This window comes from Apium graveolens, chromosome 3, assembly GCF_009905375.1.
Source record: "Apium graveolens cultivar Ventura chromosome 3, ASM990537v1, whole genome shotgun sequence".
NCBI lineage: Eukaryota > Viridiplantae > Streptophyta > Magnoliopsida > Apiales > Apiaceae > Apium > Apium graveolens.
The window spans coordinates 145,338,376-145,363,245 of NC_133649.1; the positions used below are offsets into that span (position 1 = coordinate 145,338,376).

Here is a 24,870-nt window from a genome sequence, read left to right on the forward strand (position 1 = left end):
TTCTTGATTGTAAGCTTATTGAGATCCCTATAGTCGATGCATAGTCTCATGCTTCCATCTTTCTTCTTGACAAATAATACCGGGGCTCCCCACGGGGATACACTGGGTCTGATTACTACTTTCTCTAACAGCTCTTACAATTGCTTCGCTAGCTCTTTCATCTCAACGGGCGTCATTCTGTACGTGGCCTTGGATACTGGTTCTGCTCTGGGTGCTAAGTCGATCGCAAATTCAATTTCTCTATCTGGAGGAAGTCTTGGTAACTCATCGGGAAACATGTCTGGAAATTCATTCACTACTGGAATATCTTCAAGTTTTGCTGGCTCCTGACTCTTGTCGATCACATATGCTACAAAATGCTCGCATCCTTGCCGTAATAACTTTTTGGCTTGAATCATTGTTAAGAACTTCTTTACTTACTTTTGGCCTTTGAACATTACTATTCTTTCATCTGGCGTCTTCACCATTACCATCTTATTTCGACAATCTATCTGGGCATCGTGCTTAGATAACCAATCTATTCCTAATATAACGTCAACTTCTCCTAACTTAAATGGTATCAAATCTACACAAAACTTACTACCAGAAATCTCAATCTCACAATTCCCACAAACTTGGTTAACAGATACACGTTCTTGATTTGCTAATTCCATAGTCATTATTTCATTTAAATACTCAACTGGACAATTTAACTTACTAACAAAATCTTGTGAAACAAACGATCGAGTTGCTCCCGAATCTATTAACACTTTGGCACATAAAGAATTCACATTAAACGTACTTGACACAACATCTGTATCCTGGATACCATCCTTCACAGACATGTCAAAAACTCTAGCCCTTGGAGTCTCATTTATTATTGGGGTAGATCCCATAATCCTCAATGCATTACTGACTGGGGCTGGTGTCTTGCAATCCCTAGCCATATGTCCTAGCTTTCCACATTTGAAGCACGTAAATCCAATGGCTGGAACCTTCATTGCTGGATTCCGGATAGGCTGATCCTTATTTACTGGCTCTCTTGCTGGCTGATTTCGGCACTCCCTCGAACAGTGCCCTTTCTGGTTGCAATTGATACATACCACATTTAACTTATTACAAACTCCCCCATGCTTCTTTCCACATACTTGACAATCTGGAAAAGTTAGTCTCAACTAATTCGGCTGATTCGCATTAACTGGACGGTTGCCCTGGCTTCCGTCGCCTGTATTCTGTCTCTTAAAATTAAAATTTCTTCCTGGATGAAATTTGCCCTTCTTAAAATTTGGAAACTTCCCTGATTGTGACTGACTCTCATTCCCTTCCAATCTTCTTTTCTTGCTTTCCCTCTCCTTCTGTGACATCTCACTCTCTGTCTCCGCGATCATAGCCATCTGTACCACTCCTGCATCGGTATCCAATTCAAAAATGGCTACCTTCCTTCTGATCCATGGTTTCAAACCTTGTTGGAATCTCTTACCCTTCTTCCTGTCAGTATCCACATATGACGGCACATACCTTGACAATTCCTCAAACTTACTCTCATAATCTGTCACCGACATGTTTCCTTGCTTTAGTTCTAAAAACTTCAACTCCATCTGATCCTGGACAAACTGAGGGAAATACTTTTCTAAAAACAATTCCTTAAACCTCTCCCAAGTAATAACATCTGTACCTTCTAATGTCTTCACCATCTCCCACCAATAGGTGGCCTCATTCTTCAGATAGTAACTTGCAAACTCAACCTTCTGCTCCTCTTTTACTTTTACTAAGGCAAATGCCTTCTCTATTTCCTTTAACCAAACATTTGCTTCAATCGGCTCTAAGGAACCCTTGAATTCTGGTGGGTTTACTGCCTGAAAAGTTTTGAAAGTTACCTGGGGATTGGTCTGCCTTTGTTGTTGTTGTGCTAGGTGAACTATTTGTTGGGCCAAGATTTGAAGAATCTGGGCTATTGTTGGGTCTATGGGTCCTGGGTTTGCATTCTGGTTTGTATCATCTTGGTTGTTATTGTTGTTGTTGTTGGTTTCTTCATTCTGGGCGTTGGTGCGGGTATTTCTTCTGAGAGGCATTTTTCTATAAAGAATCAAACAACTTATTTAGCTTTTAAACCAAATTCTTTGTAGAAAAGAAAAGTTTTGTAAAACAGAAATATCTCCTTTTTGAAAACAGTTATAACTAATTAAATTGCATGCTTCTTTACAGAATATAAACAGTTATGAAAAACAGGGTACATGGTATCACATGAGTATAACTAGTGCAATAAATAAGTTAAAGTAAAACAGGGGCAATAAAATAAATGACAGTGCAGGAAAGGAAAATGTACTGATATATATAGATCAAAAGTTTTGGGTAGTACAAGCGTAAAGACGCTTCGGAAGTAAAAGCAAAAAGGGTACCACATCCTACTCACTAGTCAGCATAGCTAGTCTATAAATACGACTCAAAAGTCTACTGATACACACTACACACTACTGTACATACTACTCAGTTATAATAACACTGCTCAGTATCTCCATCTCTGGATCTCTGACTCAACTCCAAGGAAACTCTAGTCCTGCCAGCCTCTCAAAGTCCTCCATCACCTCAGTAGCCCAGCCCATCAGTGCATCAGGGCCTCTGCTGGATAGTGTAGCTCCATGTAGCCTAGCCTCAAGAACTCTCCGTGTCACATGAATCTCCTCTCGAACTCCCTCACACCACGATCAACATCAGTAGTCCTAATGATATGATGTAGTTCTCTGATCTGGGCCAACAAGGAATCACGTTCCAATAGAAGAGCCTCATACCGGTAGTAAGGAACTGGGGGCAATGTAGACTGGAATGGGGCACTCGCAACTGAATGCCCAGTGGAATTAGAATCAGCTGGTGGAGGTCCTCTGATAGGTGGCCTTTGCCTGGAGGTGGAATAGCCTGCAGTGGTACAGGCTGCAACACAGGTGGTGGTAGAATAGCCAATGCTGGTGGAATAACAGGACATGGATCTGATGATAGTGCTCCAACTGAAGGCTCTGAGTGATCAGCTGATACTGGGATAAAACAGTCGGCCATCGCTGCTATCTGAAATCATATCGCAATATAAGAATCTCGAACCATGACGCGAATTATACTAGTACCTATTATACCGAACCACTCAACCTCTCGACGTTCTATCTTTTTATTCCTTACTTCTAATCCTAACCCTCTACCCATTCCCGTTATCCTAGGCTTGTGTCAGTGACTTATAACATGTAGCTCTGATACCAAACCCGTGGTGCCCTCCAAACCTGGGTCAGAAGTTTGGGGTCCACACACACCTTATCTATAACCTGTTTATAACAATAATAAGGATAATAATAATATGCAATGACCCTACTTACCAACTACCACAGACCGCAATAGGTTAAAGTATGCACACAAGCCAAACACACTACCATATTACAAACCGTTCAAATCCCATCTATTCAAACTCAAAACTGAGTATTAAACATTATTACAAACTTTTACAACTTAAATTATCCAAAAGAAGCCTACTAGATCAGCTTCCTCAACCTGAACCCCTAGCTCTCGCGTTGAACTGGGGATCCTCGTTACCAACTGGTTCCTTTTTAACAGGAAAGAACATAAACAACATCGCACAAATGAGCTAACTAGCTCAGCAAGTCACAATGACAAAACTGAGAATATTGATCATCAGGTGAATATGGTTATGACATCAAGTGGAAAATGAATTATGATTTAGAATTGGATATTATACTTTTATTTTAAAAACCAAGGTTAGGCTGCTGATCAGTCATGCACTAACCCCGAGCAAAGCACACAGCATTGCTCTAACTACTGGATCCAAGGCACACATTGGCCTAACTTGACCATTATATGGTCTGACCACGAATCTGGTCCATAATTTTATAAAAACAATCCAATTCTAACATAATAACAGAATAAGCAATAATAAACAATAAACAGAATCATTAACAACATTGGATGTTCCTTAATGAAATGGTTTCAGTTTTCATGAGGATCAATATGGCCTTTTCAAAGCTTGGATGCTGGGTAATGAAAGAATTGGATAACAAAGGAATCAACATTTCAGGGTTCAAGGATTTGGTTTTTCAAAGCATAAGATACAATGGTTTGAGTATGTAGGTAATTCGATTCAGTGTTTGGTATTTAGTTTATATGTATTGGTAGAGTAGTATCGTATATTTGTGGTTCGTATTTGGGTATACAACAATTAATGGTCTAGAAAGAATCAGGTTTACGACTCAAGATCAATAACTGGATTCATGGTTAGGGTTCAGTTCTTCAAAGCACTTGCAATATAAAACAGGACTATCAATCACTATAATATCTCGAGAAAGTTCAGAACACTTGCCTGATATTAGCTTACTACAATGCACTCACTTCCAATCACAATCGTCTTACTCCTCAACTACCTGTTTCCCTTTCCTACGTCTTTCCTGTTCTTCTCACATATCATAAGCATCTATCAATATTCAACTCATAGGATTCTATTCAACACATACTCCTATCTACCCTTCGTTTTACCCAAATCCGATTAACGGATTGAAAGTTACGCAATAAACATGTAAACATCGAATATAAAGACCAACAGTCAACTATCAAGTCACATATAACACATAACACTTCATATAATCAATGATATATCATTTATAAAGAAGTCTCGGGTCATTAATAGGTTTTCGGGTACTTAAAATGATTTTTAAAGCATTTTTCGGAATTAAAACGGGTCGTTGGATCAATTTTGGAGTAATAAATAGGGTTCGGTTGGCCAATTCTGGCTTCAAAACAATTTTATAATAATTATCGAGCCTTGAAAATAATTTAGAATAATATTTTAAAGCTCGAATCTATTTTTCAGAATTTTTAAATCATTTTTAAATAATTAAATCTAATTAAATAATTAATTAAAATCAATTAATAATTAATTAAATCAATTAATCAATTAATTTTCGAATTAATTGACCAATTAATCAATTAAAAATTAACTGAAATTAATTAACTAATTAATTCAGATTTATTTTTGAATTAAGAATAATTTTCGGAATTAAAATAATAATTTTTAGAATTTTCAGAAATTAAAAATGATTTTTTATAATAAAAATAAATAGGAAATATGATTTTTAAATAATTTGTAAACAAGAATCCTAAATTTGCAAGTTCTGGAAACCTGGGGGACCAAACTATATCGTTTTTAAAACTACAGGTACTAAACTGTAATTTTCTAGGGGGGTCGCCGGAAAACATTCTGTCTCGCCAGAGAAGACGATCCCGGCGTCCTAACCCCACCAACACCTCCAGATCAACAATACACAACACCAGGAACACTATCATGCAATCAATTCCTCCTAACAATCCCTGAGTTGGCCGGAAAATGGCCGGGAAGTTCGCCGGTTTCCTGCGAACTCGACGTAACTTTAAAATCACAACTCCCTTCTCTACAGACCTCATTGGTTTATGAAACTTATACGACTGGATTGCAAATTTCACAGAGAACACAACCCACTATACCACAACATATATCTATCCCGAAATAAGAAACCCCCAAATTTCAATTAAAAACATTCATACGGGTTATAAACCTTAATTTCACAATTCGAAAATTAAACCCACTTTTGAGCATGTTATTAAACTCCAAATCAGACGTAATATATCAAAATCATCAGGAAAACAAGCTCTACAACATGCAATCATCAAATCATACAAACAATCATCCGAACAAAAATTCATATTTTTAATAAAATTAATTCGAAAATAAATAAAAATATAGAAAAAACCTTGATTTCTGCAATAAAACGAAGCTCAGAATCTGGTAGAACACTTCAAGACCTTTGGATTGAGTACTCGAGCTTTGAAAACAGAGATCAATAACACCTTCGTTTTGCTGTTTGATTCTCGGAAGTTTATATGAATATCAGATTTTTCTCTGGAAAATTATATAATTATCTGTCTGCAAATGATTTTGATACGAAATAAAATACGGTAAAAGGCCTTTATATTTACGGAAAATTAGTATCCTGTTGGATCATTCCGGATATAAAACAGTACGTTTATTTATAAAAACTGATCCAAACGGGATCGGTTTTCGGGATAATTATCCGAATCAGTACAATTTGTACTGCGATCTTGGTCTCAGCGCCTGGTTACACGTATTACGAGGTGATAATTGTGATAGTTTACTAAAAAGCTCCCGTTTATCGAAAATACGAGTTTTATTGATTTACCGAAACGAATATTGTATCGAAAATGTTGCGCCGGGACCCGGCAGGACAAACTGTACGCCGGATCGAAAAAGTCGAAACATGGAATATGCTCGGAATATTACAATTAGGTTAGGAAGGAGTTCTCGGAAGTGTTTCGGGTTCCAAAAACGTAACAACGGATGACGTCGGTCGGTTCCCGTTTTTATAAAATAGATTTTAAATACCCGGAAAAAGATTTTATAAAATTCATATGATTCCTATATATTCATATATCAACATAAAAATAATTAGGAAGATATGACAATTATCTATATTTTATTTTGGACATATAAAAATCAAAATACTCAATTAATTATATTTTTAAACATCCAAACACATTTATCACTTAATAATTAATTCACGGAATAAACACTGAACACAGATAATAATTATTTATTAGCAAAAATAATTACACGATATATCCCGGATATTACAAGACTCCCATGCCTCCCCTACCAGTTCCTCCAGTTGTACCAGGAGGTGTGTCAGGACCTAGTCCCCATCCTCGTTGGGTACGAAGGTCAGTGTCTGCCGTTAGGGATTTCCCTCCAGGGTGCGGTCCCAGTTCTTTCACCTCGAGACCATCTGTCCTTCCATCTATTTCTTCAGGTGTATCTTCCCCGATACCCTACCATTTTCACCGAGCGGTGAACCGGTCTTTGATGAGAGATCAGAGCCCGGGGTTAGCGGCACAGCTTGACCAGATACCAGTTGGGCCTTTTCAGGGAATCCCCACCCTTCCACCCGATGTTCAGGAGAGAGTGCGATCCTTGACTCGGGCTGATGTTGAGAGAGCCCGTACTATTGACCGTTTCATTAGCTCAGAGTTCAGGGCTGTTCAGTATCAAGATTTAGTGAACTGGTTGGTATTTGAGTTAGGGTCTATCGGTGGCAGTGGCATTGGTTAGATCAGAGTTACTGCAGTTTGATATAGAGCTCAAAGTTGGTTTGTAGGAGTTCTGTAGATGTTTCCTTTATATATGTACATTATATTGTTGTAGCTTGTATTAGGTGGAGGCTGATATGACAACCAATTTTATTGGTATTCATTTTATTTCTAGTGTTGTACTGTAGTTGCTGGATGGATTTTACTATTGTTGTATTGCAGTTCTTTTTATTATATAGTTGTTGTTGGTTTCATTTTCTTTGCACTGTTGTCAATACTGTTACTGTTATTGTTGTATTTGTTGCTGGTTTTGTTAAATTTAGTTATGCATCATGGATGGACCCCAAGTAAACAAGGAAGGGAATATTTAATTGTGACAGCATTCTCCTGATGCATAAAAATATTGCCACCCCGGGGCACAATTTGCATATAAAACCTTTTTGTTGTGCTTCAAGAGAATGCCTCCCAAGAAGAATATCCCATCCAATTCCTCTAGCAGGAACTCTGATGGGGGCCCATCCATGGATGGATTACTAGATTTGCTGCACCAACAGTCTAACCAGATGGCTCAGCAGCAAGAACAATTCCAGAAGCAGCAACATCAATTCCTGCAACAACAGCAATTCATACAACAACAGCACCAACAAATCCAACAATAGTTGCAGTTTGAAAAGCAACCCCAACCGAGAGAGCCAAACCAACCTGTTAGTTTCAAGTCCTTCCAGTCAGTCAAACCCCCAGATTTTAAGGGCGGGGTAGACCCGATTGCTACTAGAGTTTGGCTTAAGGAAATGGAGGAAGCCTTCACCCTCATTCATGTTAGTAATGATTCTAAAACAGATTATGCTAGTTATTTTCTCAAGGGTGAAACAAATTTTTGGTGGGAATCTACGCGTTCACTAGAAGGAGAGGGCCCTGTTTCTTGGGCAAGATTTACAGAACTGTTTCTAGAAAAGTATTTTCTGGATTGCTTACAAAGTCAGTTGGAAGTAGAGTTTTTGGAGTTGAAGCAAGGAGAGAAGAGTGTGGCTGAGTATGAGGTAAAGTTTATAGAATTGGCCCGACTAGCCCCTGGATATGTGAATACTGAGATTCAGAAAGCTAGGAGGTTTTAACAAGGACTGAAGCCTGAAATTCATAATGGAGTGGTGGCCCTGCAGCTCAAGACGTATACCTCTGTAGTTCAGGACGCTCTAGTAATTGAAAGTGATCAGAAGTTGGCCTCCAAGGAGAAGAGTGATAAAAAGAGGAAGTTTGATAGTGGTGCTGATAAGGCGGATCGAGAAGAGTCCAGTCAGAAGTTTCCAAGGAAATTTGTTTGGAATAAGAACAAGAGATTCAGGAGACAAGCTTTTTCCCAGGCGAGTTCCGGTGTCACCTCAGTTGCTTCTGCCCCAGCCCAGTCAACTACGCCAATTGTGGAATGTAAGTCATATGGTAAGAAGCATAGTGGTCAATGCAGAAAGGATGTCTAGTGTTTTAAGTGTGATCAAAAAGGCCGTTATGCGTCAGAGTATAATTCAGGAAACCCCGGAGTCACCTGCTTTAAATGTGGTAAGTTTGGGCATATTTCCAGAAACTGCAAGATTGCTACTCAGGGCAGCGTAGGAGGTAGTGTATCTCAAGGACAGGCAACCAGCACAGCAAGAGCCAGAACCTTCAAGATGACTAAGAGATTTAATGCTCAGGATTCAGATGTAGTGGCAGGTATGCTTTCTCTAAATTCCGTGCCTATTAAAGTTTTGTTTGACTTAGGAGCGTCTAAGTCTTTTATATCTAAAGAATGTGTAAGTAATATGGATTTGATGTTGGAAGATTTAGCTGAGCCCTTGACTATATAAGTGGCCAATCAGTATAAAGTCTCAGTAAGCCAATTTTACCCTAGGTGTCAATTAGAAATATGTGAGCATTTCTTTTCAGCGGACCTAATACCCTTTGAGCTAGGAGAATTTGATGTGATTTTAGGAATGGATTGGTTGTCCCAGCATAAGGCAAATATTGATTATAAGAAAATGAAAATTTCGTTGTATACGAAAGATAATATCAGAATAACCTACCATGGACAGAAGCAGGAAAAGAAATTTCTCTCGGTATTGGATGCAAGAAAACTGTTGAGACAAGGATGTGAGGCATATTTAGCCCATGTTGTGGAAACTGAGAAAAAGGCACCTAGTTTGGATGAGATTCCAGTAGTTAGTGAATTTTTTGATGTTTTTCCAGACGAATTTCCAGGATTACCACCCGATCGTGAGATTGAGTTTTCTATTGAACTAATCCCGGGAGCAGAACCAGTTTCCAAGGCTCCTTATTGTATGACCCTAGTGGAAATGAAAGAACTAGCTAAACAACTTCAGGAACTTTTGGATAAAGGAGTAATTAGACCAAGTGTATCCCCGTGGGGCGCACCAGTGTTATTTATAAAGAAGAAAGACAGAAGCATGAGATTCTGTATTGATTATCGGGAACTGAACAAGTTAACCATCAAGAATAAGTATCATCTACCCAAGATTGATAACTTGTTTGACCGGCTTAAAGGAGCATGTTAGTTTTCGAAGATTGATTTAAGATCGGGCTATCACCAGCTGAAAATCAAGCCTGAGGATATACCGAAGACTGCATTCCGAACCAGGTATGGCCATTATGAGTTCTTAGTGATGTCGTTTGGATTGACTAATGCACCAGCAACTTTTATGGATTTAATGAACCGAGTGTATAAGGAGTACCTGGATAAGTTTGTTATTGTATTTATTGATAACATTCTCATCTATTCAAAGACCAAAGACAACCATGTCGAACACCTAAGGATTGCTCTGCATAGGCTGAGGGAAAAGCAGTTGTACGCTAAGTTTTCAAAATGTGAATTTTGGTTGGAGGAAGTTCAGTTTTTGGGTCATATAGTCGGTAAAGATGGTATTAAAGTAGATCCCGTAAAGACTGAAGCTGTATCAAGTTGGGAACAACCAAGGACTCCGACGGAAGTTAGAAGTTTTCTTGGATTAGCAGGTTATTACCAAAGGTTTGTGAAGGACTTTGCCAAAATTTGCAACTCCGTTGACCAAGCTGACCAGGAAAAATGAAAGATTTATTTGGACTGAGAAATGTGAGGAAAGTTTCCAAGAGTTGAAAAAGAGGTTAGTGACAGCACCGGTTTTAGCATTACCAGATGAAACATGGAATTTCGTGATCTATAGTGACGCCTCTCCAAAAGGATTAGGCTGTGTGTTAATGCAACATGATAAGGTTATTACGTATGCATCCAGGCAGTTAAAACCCCATGAGTAGAAATATCCAATGCATGACTTGGAGTTGGCAGTGATAGTATTCACATTAAAGCTGTGGAGGCATTATTTATACGGAGAGAAATGTGACATCTATACGGATCATAAAAGCTTAAAGTATATATTCAACCAGAAGGAGTTAAACATGAGACAGCGAAGATGGTTAGAGCTGATCAAGGATTACGATTGCTCCATCAACTATCATCCGTGAAAAGCTAATGTGGTAGCAGATGCCTTAAGCAGGAAAGAAAGATTGAATGAGATTGAAGTTTCTGAAGGACTCGCAAAGGAATTGGAAAAGTTGGAAATTGAAGTTCGAATGCCAGAAAGCAACAAAGAGCATTTGTATGAGATTACTTTTCAGCCAGAATTAATGGAAAGAATAAAAAGGTGTTAAGAGAAGGTTATGAATAAAGGATTGGATGATTTGACGGGAGAGGAAGTTTGTACTCAAAAGGATAGCAAAGGTATATTCGGATTTTCCTCGAGAATATGGATCCCCAATGTAAGAGAATTAAAGAATGAGGTTTTGCTGGAAGCTCATAATTCTAGATTCTCTATTCATCCAGGGAGTATTAAAATGTATCAAGACTTAAAGAAGAACTTCTGGTGGCCAGGAATGAAGAAGGAGATTACAAATTGGGTCAACAAATGTCACGTATGTCAGGCGATAAAGGCAGAACATCAAAGGCCCAGTGGATTGTTACAGCCCTTGGAGATTCCACATTGGAAATGGGAAGAGATTATAATGGATTTTATGGTAGGATTGCGAAAGACAAAGTCGAATCATGACACTATTTGGGTAATCATCGACAGATTGACCAAGTCAACATATTTCCTCCCTATTAACAAGAGATATTCTTTGGAAAAGTTGGTTAAAATGTATTTGGATGAAATAGTGACCAAGCATGGAGTTCCTGTGTCCATCGTATCAGATCGAGACCCAAGATTCAACTCAAGATTTTGGACCAAATTTCAAGAGTGTTTAGGAACTAAGTTAGATATGAGAACTGCTTATCATCCTCAGACCGATGGCCAAAGTGAGAGAACGATTCAGACGATCGAAGATATGTTAAGGGTTTGTGCTTTGGATTTCAAAGGAAATTGGGATGATCATCTACCGTTGATTTAGTTTTCTTATAACAACATCTACCATGCTAGTATCAGAATGCCACCCTACGAAGCCTTATATGGACGTAAATACAGATCACCCTTGTATTGGGACGAAGTGGGAGAAAAGAAAGTATTAGGACCTGACTTAGTACAACAGACTAGAGATGCAGTGGCATTGATTCAGAATAGATTGGAAGCTGCTCAGGATAGACAGAGGAAGAAAGCAGATTTACATCAGAAGGATATGAACTTTGAGATAGGGTCATTGGTATTGCTAAAAGTATCACCATGGAAAGAGTTGGTTCGATTTGGACAGAAAGGTAAGCTTAGCCCAAGGTACATAGGGCCATTCGAAGTTTTGAAGCAAATAGGAAAGGTTGCGTACGAGATTGCATTACCACCGTAGTTGCAGCATATTCATAATGTGTTCCACGTATCCATGTTGAAGCCGTATATCCCTAACTCGAATCAAGTAATTGAGTATGAACCGATCGAGTTTCAATCAGATTTGTCCTATATGGAACGACCAATCCAGATATAGATCATAAAGAGCGTGTACTTAGAAATAAATCTATCCCTATAGTTAAAGTACTTTGGAGAAACCCTAGAGTATAAGAGTCTACCTGGGAGTTAGAGTCAGATATGCTTGACAAATATCCTCACTTGTTTAATTAGTTAAGATTCTGAGGACAAAATCTTTTTAAGGGGGGATGATATAACGACTTGTATATTTTTGAAATATTTAAATGTGTAATTATTGCATAATTAATTAAATAAAGAATTGTATGTTGACCATGATCTCTGTGTTTTATTTATTATTATTTATATGTGATTGTTGGATTGCGCGGATTGTTCGTATAATGATTGCTGAACCATATTATTTTTGTTTCGCTTTTAAAAGTGAATTAATGGAAATTTTATTTTAAAAAATATTTGGAATATCTTTAAAATTGTTTTTATGATTTTATAATTTCAATAATTATTTTTGGGATTTTATAAAATTTACAAATCAATATTTTGTTAATAATTTATTTTTAAATGATTTTCTGACTGTGTTTATTTGTAAAATCCATATTTATTTCCAGGATTCTTCAAAAATCATGAGACTCATATTTTATGAAGTTCATAATATTCTGGAAATTTTAAAATTATTTTGATAATTTTCGGGATTAATCTTACTCGCGCGTTGTTTTGTTTAATTGTTAAATGCGGATATTAGTTGCATTTCAAAAATGGTTTAAAAATTTTGAAAATTTTATTTTATTAACTTCCAAATCTTTGGAGAATTTTCGTATAAAGTTTATAATTTTTCGATGTGTTTTGGCACACAGCTGGTACACTATTTTAACAGAAAATGACACGAGTCAGGGACACGTGTAATGCATTCAGAATATTGTTTTGCCACGTATCTTGTAACTATTATTTGGGGGCACCAGATAAAAACACACACCTGCATCACATTTCTTTATCTCTCTCTCACAAAATTAATCTCTCCTCTCTCCCTCTCTCTCTCTCTCTCCTATAATCTCTTCTTCTCTTTCTCGCAATCTATCTCTCTATCTTTCCTTCTCCCTCTCATTTCCCCTGTGTTCCCCTGTTTGGCTTCTTCCCTGTTGCGCCGCCGTTCTTTGGTTATTTCCGGTTGGTTTTCCGGCAGACCATCTCTGTTTGATTTATTGACTTGACATACATGCATATATATACATGAGTGTGTAATCGTATGTGTGTGTATTGTTTGGGTCTGTGGTTTTGTTGCCTGTTTGCCGCCTTATTCTCGGCTGTGTTGTTGTTTTCCGATTAGCGCGTGTTACACGCACGTTTTGCTGGTTATATTTTAATTATTTAATTTATTTTTCTGTAGGATATTAATGATTGCAGTTTGTGATTCATCATATTTTGCGGGAATTCAATTTAAAAATCGACGAAGTTATCACCGTCCGTGATGACTTTTACGAGCGGATGGTGGACGGTGATGATTTTATTCTGAGTCCTAAATATTTTAAATGAATAAAATGGTTCGTATAAAGTATTTTTGGCATGAAGTAACTATTTATGTGATGACTCCAATTGATTTGTTGGTAATTGACGTCGATTGATGTTTCGACGGGTAGGTCTATAAATAGATGAGTCGCTGTCCAAATTTTTCAAAAATTACTTTTAAATACGAATCGAGTGTATATATCTAAATAAGTACAAATCGAACCCTGATTGTTACGTGTGCCATTATTACGTGTATATTATCATTATACGAATGTGTACGAGTCGGGAATCGTATCGTTGGGTAATTAGTCTAGTGAGGATAAGTCAAGCATAACTGGTCATCTAACCTAGGTCGTTTTGATTTTGTAGGTTTAAGTCGAAGGACCCAGTAGTTGAAGTCGGTTAGAGTCAAGCCAGTGATAGTGTAAAGCTTCGCAAGGCAAGTACCCCTGAACAAATCTTTTATAGTTCAGTATATATTAATAATTGTTGATTTAAATTATGTACTGGAACATAACATTTAAAGTTACGTATTTCCCATATTTAAATATGTTTTATTAACTGATGTTTTAGGGAAAAAGTTGCTTCTGAAAATGCCTATCTCTAGATTGTGATTAAATTGAAAAGATTTTAGAATGTGTGCTTTGAGATAACTGTTTAAAAAGAGATAGGTGTAATTGCTTTTGAAAACTTGATAAAAACGGATCAGATATTGGATGGTTACATAAGAGGCCCGTAACGGCCCAACGGGTTGCGTAAGAGGCTAAGTCGGTTGCGCGCCGTATTTAAATCGCGTAGTCCAGCGTGACAGAGACCTAGCTAGTCTCTGAGTTCCGAAACAGTTTTATGGTGGGATAGACTGATCAGTTGTCCCTAGGATTCGTCCAATTATATATCTGATTTTGGTTTAGTGGTTCCCGTAACGGAACAAATGGTTTTGTGGCCCCCGTAACAGGATAAATGATTTATGGTTCCTGTAATGGGACAGTGGTTTTGGAAAGAAATAGCATGCTAAAATTGGACTCTGTTATTTTTACACAGCACACTACAAATGATATTATTTTTCAGAGCATGCTAGGTTTTCGAATCCCGTTTGTACCTGTTTTACTTGTTTTTCATAAACAAGTCATGATATTTGTTCCTATACCATTTTTATATGCACTATTTTATTTATTATTCATATAGTGGTACTATTGAGCAATTGATTGCTCACCCTTGTAGCTTGCATTGTATTTATTTATTGCAGATGTCTAGAAGACCAGGTCAGAATAAAGTGTCCGCCCTCATCGGTCCCGGCTCCTCTAAGGTAGTGTGTATCAGACCCTAAGGTTTGATGAGTTGCTGTAATAAGTTAGAGTTTTGGGTTTATGAAATAAATTAGATGTTGTGTTGTAACCTAAATAATACTTGAACCTATATCGGATCATGGTTTGGGGTCGTGTTTATATATTAAATTTTAATTACTAATTTATAATCGTAGTTTGTTATATTTTAGTGACGTCAGCCCCTGACCCTGGGGTTGAGGCCGTCACGGTATTCGTACAATGAAAGTTGGCGTTTATCAGTTTCGTGTTATCTGATTAGTATCATCACCATTATTTGCTAAGGTTAAGAATGAAAAGGCTATTGAATAAAGTATTTAATGAAGTTAGAATCCCATGTTTGTCATATATATTAATTCAATTATTCCTATTCTCTCAGTTATAATTGTTAGCTTAAGTTTAGTTAAAACAATCTCAATTTGGTAATCGTCTTAGCATTGGATAATAACCATACCATTGTTGCATATGTGCATATTCTTAAATTAACCTAAGAGTCTCCGTGGGAACGAATTTGATCTAAATGTTATACTACTTATGAATGCGTATACTTGCATGTATTTTAGCGCATGTTTAGCGACTAACAAGTTTTCAGCGCCGCTGCCGGGGACTTCGGTGTTAATTTTTAGTTTATGTGTTTGTCATCAGTGGTCGTTAAAGTTTATTGACTCGGACATTGTTACTTATCCGTTTCCTTGTCTTATTTCAGGTACTCGAGCGAGCGTGTATGCATACACGTTCTCGGTCTCGTAAGTAAAATCTGGATCAAGCCGAGGAAGAAGCTGTAGTGGTTTGAAAGGAAGTTGTCGAGGACGAAGAGAAGGTAGAATAAGAAAAGAAAGTCGAGGAACCAGTTTTAGTAGTGATGGGAGATCAAGCAGAAATTCCTATGTCTTTGATGGACTATTCTCAGCCTAAGATCAATGATATTCAGTCAAGCATCATCAGACCAGCCATCTCGGCTAACACTTTTGAGATCAAGTCAATCACAATTCAGATGATACAGAACTCAGTTCAGTTTGGGGGTTCTCCTACAGAAGACCCCAACATGCACATCAGGGATTTTATCGAGATCTGCGACACTTTCAAGTTCAATGGTGTGACTGAAGATGCTATTAAGCTGCGACTCTTCCCATTCTCTCTGAGGGATAAAGCTAAGTGATGGTTACATTCTTTACCACCAGAGTCTATCACTACTGAAAGAGATATGTCCTAAGTCCAATCATGTATGAGGATTTAGGAATAACTTTTATGTAATCTGTTTTGATTTCATTGATATTAATAAAAGACTTGTTTTGTTTTTATTGCGGGCTCTATCTATTTTAAGTGTTTAAATAAGATATACCACAATTTAGAGTAAAGTTTTTTATGGATTGTGATGAGATCATAATAATGAGACCTAAAAGATGATAACTCTAAACTTAAATAGTTCCTGGTCGTAGGATTACTAACTGGTAATTAATAATCCGCAAAGATCGGTACATACTATGCTTGCTTCATTATGAAGGCTGTCTGTTCTCATAGACATTTGTGTGGTGACACTAAAGCTAGTATGTAGGTGCTTATTATAGAATAAGTTCACTGAACATGACTCACACAGATGAACAACTGATGGAGTTCACTCACGTGTCAGTAGTTGTTCACATAGTGATAGTTGTACAAGTATCCTTAGACTTGAGGTCATCATAGTCATCTTGTGTACACTGAACTATGTTTTGGTTTAGTTCTTAATCTCAAGGGACAATTATAAGGGCTCTACTGGGTATATGAATTTGTACACGAAGATAGTGTATGATCAATAAAGGATCTACCCCTTCCAATGAAGGAAGAGAATGTTCAATGCTGATCCACTTATGCTAGTTCAGGAATCTCTGGCCAGAGTGAATGAAATTAGAAAGGAGTTTCTAATTTACATTAAATTGAACTAAGCATAGTGAATGGGAAAGCAAATGATTAAATAAGATAGGCTTGACACAAGTTCCATGCCTTATATTTAATCGTGACATTGTAGGGTGGAAGGAATTAATTGTACGATAACTACTCACTGAATGGGTTCTTGGTATTCTAAACAGTGAATTCGTATTATCCGGATAGTCGCGATATGCTGAGAAGTATCCCTCACGATGTAGAATAAATATGAGTAATTAATCATATTTAATGAATTGGAGAATTTATATAAATAATGATAAAATAGTTTTATTATTATTTATTTCTACTACCGGCTTAATATTGAACCTACAGGGTCACACCATAAAAGAGAATGATTTAATGGTGGAGGAATTAATTAATAATGGCTGGTAATTATTTATTTGTGAAATAAATAATTAATTAGAAAATTTAATAATTGATTAAATAAGATTTAATTAATTATAAATTAATTAAGAAAAATTCTTAATATTATTAAATTAAGAATTTAATTTTAGAAATTAAATCAAGTGAGAGAATTATTTCTAAAGTGTTTAGAAAAAGGATTAATAATTAAAAGGTGTTTTAATTATTAGTTAATAGGTTAATAAGAATAAAGGGTTAATAATAATAATATTTTATGAGAAAATTTTCAGCTGAAAATTTTGCATATAAATATACTATTATAAACCCTTATTTTGTCTTAACCTAAAAATTTCAAAACCCTAATTCTCTACACCTCCTCCTCCTCCATTACATCGATTTCTTGGTGGATACCAGTGGAGTACTTCACACTTGAGGAGCAGCTGCTAGGGACCTCCGCTCGTGGTTCTTGGATCGCTTTTAAAGGTTAGAAACGATCCCTCGATTTAATTTACGATCTGTATGCATAATATATGGATTTTATATCATGAAAATTATTTTACCATGCTTCTGTGATAGATAAAATCCTGCAATGGTATCAGAGCATAGGTTGTATGCATATAGATCTGTGATAAAAATTTCAGAATTTTATGTGCTTGTATGAATTAATTATGATTTTTACAAGTTATATCATGGATTAATTATGAATTATTAGAAATTGTTTCTCAGAATTATTTTGACTGTAGATCTGGGTTCTACAAGTGTTGTAGATCGTCTGGGTATTTTTTTCATAATTTTATGATGAATGGATTAATTATTATGATTTTTTGAAGTTGTTTTAATTAAATTCGTAATTATATATATATATATATAATCTGTAGTATATATATATATGTGTAAAGTTGTCACCTGCTGTGGTGTATTGATGGTGGCACGGAAAAGAGAAAACGGCAGCAGTAATAAGTACGGCGGCGTCTGTCAGGAACAGAGGGGAGGACCGCGCGTCTGATGTGTGCGCGTGGAGCTCACGCGCTCGTGTGTCATGCACGGCGCGTGTCAGACACGCGCGGGTCAACGGTCAGAGCTGTGCTGATGTCATGATGATGTCATTAGATGATGTTATGCTGATGTCAGCTCAGGGTTTGGGGCGCGTGAGGCGCGTGTGCGCGTGGGGCGCGTGGAAGACAGTCAGACACGTGCCTGACAGCGCGTGTGCGTGTGGTGGCGCATGGCTTACCTTCTCGGGACGCTTGAGGGCGCGTGGAGGGTCAGAATGGAGCGTGCTTGGTGCCGTTTGATTCGTCTTTTCGAGACGCATCTAATGGTATATTATATTGTATTTTCTGAAATTGTTTCGGACTATTATAGCTAACAGAAGTGTTTTAAAGCATGTTTTTAACTGTTTTAATTACTTTTAAATGCCTCATGTGATACATAGAGATGTATAATGCTTAGACTAATATGCTACATGATTTAACATGCCTAACTTTACGTTTATTCATACTTATATATGTGATATATGCCTATGTTTACCATTGGATGATAGATTTAGGTGAACTTAATTAACATAAGGCGTTTGTTAGACAATCTAGTATAGTGAAATTGTTTCATGACCTTAATATAAATATTATGAATACGATCATGAGATTCTTGTGTTTATGAAACATGTAATTGAATATGAATTTTCAATATTGAGAGAAAGGATGATTCTATCAACAACAGATTTCTATCTGTAAGAAAGGGTTATTAAGAGACGCCTCTTGACAATGCTCCACCCGATCTGAGAATCATCTGATTATCGATTATTGATTTGAAAATATATAATTTAAAAGGAAGAATCTCTTTATAATATGATTATGATTGTAACGTAATATAATCCCTCTAAAATTAAATAATATCAAGTAGTAATTGGCCAATGACACAACGGGCTTGTGTCGGTCATAGCCTTCCAACATGATAGAAAGTGGTTTTTATTTTAAAATCATTGTCGTTTTGTGCTACAGCCGAGGGCTTTGATTTCAAAATAAGAAATACTTGTCTATTACATAGAGATGTGTACATTGAATTAGAATCTAAAGGTCGTTACGTGCTACAGCCGTGGGCCGTTGGAGACTGATTCAATTGTACGAAATGTTGGGTTAGACTTGACTTAGAATATTGAGTTTGTCGTGCTACAGTCGTGACTCAATTATTCAAGAGGCTAAAGTTATATTAGGGAATAACATAAGATGTAATTGACAAGAGTTGTCTGCCTATTGAACATCACATGACGTTTCGTGCTACATCCCAGGTTGTGTGATGGAATGTAGGATCCCTATTCCCACTAGCATTATGAATGCTTAACTTTCACTTAGGGGTTGTATAAATTAGATAAACTAGTGGGAGCCACTTATGAATAAAGACCCGATTTATATAGTGTTTTGAAATGAAATTGAATATTTGCTAAGTGTTGTTATGTGTTTATCATTTATAGATTTACTATATTCGTCATGTCTTCTGCACTATCACTCCGGAGCATATTAGATGCTCACAAGTTGAGTGGTCCTAATTTAGCTGTTTGCTTTCACTGTAACAAGGTGGGGAACTGGAAGAGGAACTGTAAGGTTTACCTTGCAGAATTGAAGAAGAAGAAGGGCAGTGAGACTACCGCTTCTGATTCAGGCATGTTCATGATCGAAGTTAATATGTCACTAGGTCAAATTTCTACTTGGGTATTAGATACCGCATGTGGTTCTCATATTTGCAATTCGTTGCAAGGACTAAAGGGAAGTTGGACTCTTGAAAAAGATGAGGTGATTCTACGTATGGGCAATGGAGCAAGGGTTGCGGCCATATCTGTAGGATCATTTAGTTTATATATGCCTACAGGAAAGACTATTATTTTGAATAATTGTTATTACGTTCCCTCTATTGTGAGGAATATTGTTTCTATTCCTATGTTGGATTTGGATGGTTTTTCATTTATTATTAAGAATAATGAATGTTCTATTCTTAGAGATAATGTTTTTTATGGACGTGGTATTTTAAATAATGGTCTGTATGTATGTGACGTAGAGCATGATTTACTTCAGATTGAATAAGCTAATAAAAGAAAACGAGATGATGAAAATCTGACCTATTTATGGCACTGCAGGCTAGGTCATATTAGTGAAAATAGATCGCGGACATTGTATAAGGAAGGGTTACTTGACCCCTTTGATTTTGAATCATATCCTACATGCGAGTCTTGTCTATTGGGTAAAATGACCAAATCTCCATTTAGGGGACATGGAGAGAGGGCTGCAGATTTGCTAGGATTGGTACACACAGATGTATGTGGACCAATGTCTACGCAAGCCATGGGTGGATTTTCATACTTCATTACTTTCATAGATGATAAATCTAGATTCGGATATGTGTATTTGATGAAACACAAGTCTGAAGCCTTTGAAAAGTTCAAAGAATATAAACATGAAGTGGAAAAACAAACCAAACATAGTATTATAACTCTTCGATCAGATCGAGGTGGTGAATACTTGAATGGAGAGTTTCTAGATTATCTCAAAGAAAATGGTATAGTCTCCCAGTGGACTCCTCCATATACTCCACAGTTGAATGGGGTATCTGAAAGGAGAAATCGAACTTTGTTAGACATGGTTCGGTCCATGATGAGCTATGCGCATCTTCCAGTATTCCTATGGGGTTATGCATTGGAAACCTCAGCATATTTACTGAATAAGGTGCCTTCCAAATCTGTTCCTCAAACTCCATATGAGATATGGAAAGAAAGGAAACCGAATCTTAAACACGTTAAGATTTGGGGATGTCCAGCTTATATCAAGAAAGTTGACCCAGATAAGCTGGAATCTCGATCCGTAAAATGTAATTTTGTGGGATATCCTAAAGAGACTTTGGGATATTACTTTTACACCGATCATCGGGTGTTTGTCTCCAGACATGCTACCTTCTTGGAAAAGTAGTTTATCCTTGAAGGAAATAGTGGGAGCAAAGTTGAACTTGATGAAGTTCAAGAAGCACAAACTACTACGGATCAAGTGGAAACACATGTTCAGACTGAACAACCTTCTGTGGAATAGCCTATTCGTAAGACAGGGAGAGTGTCTCGCCAACCTGAAAGGTATTATGGCCTTGTCATTGAGAATGACAATGAGTTGTCAATCATTGATGATGACGACCCTGTGACCTATAATGAGGCTATGAGTAGTGTTGACTCAGAGAAATGGCATAGTGCCATGAAATCCGAAATGGAATCTATGTATACCAACCAAGTATGGACTCTAGTTGAGGCGCCTGAAGGTGTTAAGCCTATTGGGTGCAAGTGGGTATACAAAAGAAATATTGGAGCAGATGGCCAGGTGGAGACCTATAAGGCCAGGCTCGTGGCAAAAGGATTCAAACAAAGGCAAGGGATTGACTTTGATGAAACTTTTTCTCCTGTAGCCCTTTTAAAATCAATTCGGATTTTGCTTGCGATTGCTACTTACTACGACTATGAGGTCTGGCAAATGGACGTGAAAACGGCCTTCCTCAATAGGGAACTTGAGGAGGAAGTGTATATGACACAGCTAGAGGGTTTTCTTTCCAAGGGAAAAGAACACCTAGTATGTAAGCTGTTGCGAACCATATATGGTTTAAGGCAAGCTTCTCGTAGATGGAACATCCGTTTTAATGAGACAATCAAAGAGTTTGGTTTTATCAAAAACATAGATGAACCATGTGTCTACAAGAAGGTTAGTGGGAGCGCGGTAACATTTCTTGTATTATATATAGATGACATACTTCTTATAGGAAATGATATACCGATGCTGCAATCAGTCAAAGTATGGCTATCAAAGAACTTCACCATGAAGGACTTGGGAGAAGCATCCAACATTCTCGGTATGAAGATTTATAGAGATAGATCTAGAAGAATGATAGGTCTTACCCAGGGTACATACATCTAGAAAGTGCTTAAAAGGTTTAGCATGGAAAACTCCAAAAGAGGTCTCATACCGATGAGTCATGGAGTGTCCCTTTCCGAAAAAATGTCTCCTAAGACACCCGAGGAAAGAGAGCGTATGAGTAAGATTCCTTATGCTTCAGCAATAGGATCTATCATGTACGCGATATTGTGTACTAGGCCTGATGTTGCTTATTCAATTAGTGTGATGAGCAGATATCAGTCCAATCCAGGTGAAGACCATTGGAAAGCAGTGAAGAACATCCTTAAGTACTTGCGAAGGACTAAGGACATTTTTCTAGTTTTTGGTGGTGAATCTGAGTTGAAAATAGAGGGTTATACTGACTCTAGTTTTCAATCAGAAAGTGATAGCAAATCCATGTCAGGGTACGTGTTTACTCTGTATGGTGGTGCGATTAGTTGGAAGAGTTCCAAATAGCCTACAACGGCTGACTCCACAGCGGAAGTAGAATATATAGCTGCAAGTGAGGCTGTAAAAGAAGCCGTTTGGATGAGGAAATTTGTTTCTGAGTTGGGAGTTGTTCCTAGCGTTGAAGAGCCTGTTGTGTTGTATTGTGATAACAGCGCAGCAATAACACAAGCCAAGGAACCTAGGTCTCATAAAAATTCCAAACATGTCCTGCGGTGCTTTCATCTGATTAGGGAGATTGTTGAAAGATGAGATGTCAACATCGAGAGAGTTGACACACATAACAACATAGCAGACCCTTTAACCATGCCACTTTCTCAAAGTCACTTTGATCGTCATAAATACAAGATGGGTATTAGATACCAGAGTGATTGGCTTTAGTACAAGTGGGAGATTGAAAGAGATATGTCCTAAGTCCAATCATGCATGAGGATTTAGGAATAAATTTTATGTAATCTGTTTTGATTTCATTGATATTAATAAAAGACTTGTTTTGTTTTTATTGCGGGCTCTATCTATTTTAAGTGTTTAAATAAGATATACCACAGTTTAGAGTAAAGCTTTTTATGGATTGTGATGAGATCATAATAATGAGACCTAAAAGATGATAACTCTAAACTTAAATAGTTCCTGGTCGTAGGATTACTAACTGGTAATTAATAATCCGCAAAGATCGGTACATACTATGCTTGCTTCATTATGAAGGCTGTCTTTTCTCATAGACATTTCTGTGGTGACACTAAAGCTAGTATGTAGGTGCTTATTATAGAATAAGTTCACTAAACATGACTCACACAGATGAACAACTGATGGAGTTCACTCATGTGTCAGTAGTTGTTCACATAGTGATAGTTGTACAAGTATCCTTAGACTTGAGGTCATCATAGTCATCTTGTGTACACTGAACTATGCTTTGGTTTAGTTCTTAGTCTCAAGGGACAGTTATAAGGGCTCTACTAGGTATAGAAATTTGTACACGAAGATAGTGTCTGATCAATAAAGGATCTACCCCTTACAGTGAAGGAAGAGAATGTTCAATACTGATCCACTTATGCTAGTTCAGGAATCTGTGGCCAGAGTGAATGAAATTAGAAAGGAGTTTCGAATTTACATTAAATTGAACTAATCATAGTGAATGGGAAAGCAAATGATTAAATAAGATAGGCTAGACACAAGTTCCATGCCTTGTATTTAATCGTGACATTGCAGGGAATTCGTATTATCCGGATAGTCGCGATATACTGAGAAGTATCCCTCACGATGTAGAATAAATATGATTAATTAATCATATTTAATGAATTAGAGAATTTATATAAATAATGATAAAATAGTTTTATTATTATTTATTTCTACTACCGGCTTAATATTGAACCTACAGGGTCACACCATAAAAGAGAATGATTTAATGGTGGAGGAATTAATTAATAATGGCTGGTAATTATTTATTTGTGAAATAAATAATTAATTAGCAAATTTAATAATTGATTAAATGAGATATAATTAATTATAAATTAATTAAGAAAAGTTCTTAATATTATTAATTAAGAATTTAATTTTTGGAAATTAAATCAAGTGAGAGAATTATTTCTAAAGTGTTTAAAAAAAGGATTAATAATTAAAAGGTGTTTTAATAATTACTTAATAGGTTAATAAGAATAAAGGGTTAATAATAATAATATTTTATGGCAAAATTTTCAGCTCAAAATTTTGCCTATAATTATACTATTATAAACCCTTATTTTGTCTTAACCTAAAAATTTCAAAACCCTAATTCTATCCACCTCCTCCTCCTCCATTACATCGATTTCTTGGTGGATACCGGTGGAGTGCTTTATACTTGAGGAGCAGCTGCTAGGGACCTCCGCTCGTGGTTCTTGGATCGCTTTTAAAGGTTAGAAACGATCCCTCGATTTAATTTATCATCTGTATGCATATTATATGGAGTTTATATCATGAAAATTGTTTTACCATGCTTCCGTGATAGATAAAATCCTGCAACTACTTGGGAAGATCTTGCTCAAAAGTTTCTCACTAAATTCTTCCCTATGGAGAAGACTGCTGCAATCAGGAATGCTCCTACTCAGTTTTCTCAGCAAACTGGAGAATCTCTATGTGAGGATTGGGATCGATATAAAGAGATGCTAAGGAAGTGCCCACACCATGGCATGCCTAATTGGATGATTATAAACTGTTTCTACAATGGATTGGGTGCTACTTCTAGACCCATGCTCGATACAGTATTAGGAGGAGCCTTGTGGGCTAAGAACTACAATGAAGCTTATGAATTGATTGAACTGATGGCTGCTAATGAATACCAGAATCCTTCCCTGAGACTGACTCAGGGAAAATTAGCAGGAATTCTGGAGTTTGATACAGCAACTGCTATAGCTGCCCAACTTAAAGCATTGACGATGAAAGTGTACACTTTGGCTAATT

General features: G+C 36.9%; 1 non-coding gene across 1 annotated transcript; it reads right to left on the minus strand.

The window, feature by feature from the left end:
• Positions 1-24,494: 24,494 nt before the first annotated feature.
• Positions 24,495-24,601, minus strand: LOC141715351 (small nucleolar RNA R71). The gene has a single exon (XR_012572117.1). It is a non-coding gene; the product is annotated as a small nucleolar RNA R71 (small nucleolar RNA).
• Between the last annotated feature and the right edge of the window lie 269 nt (positions 24,602-24,870).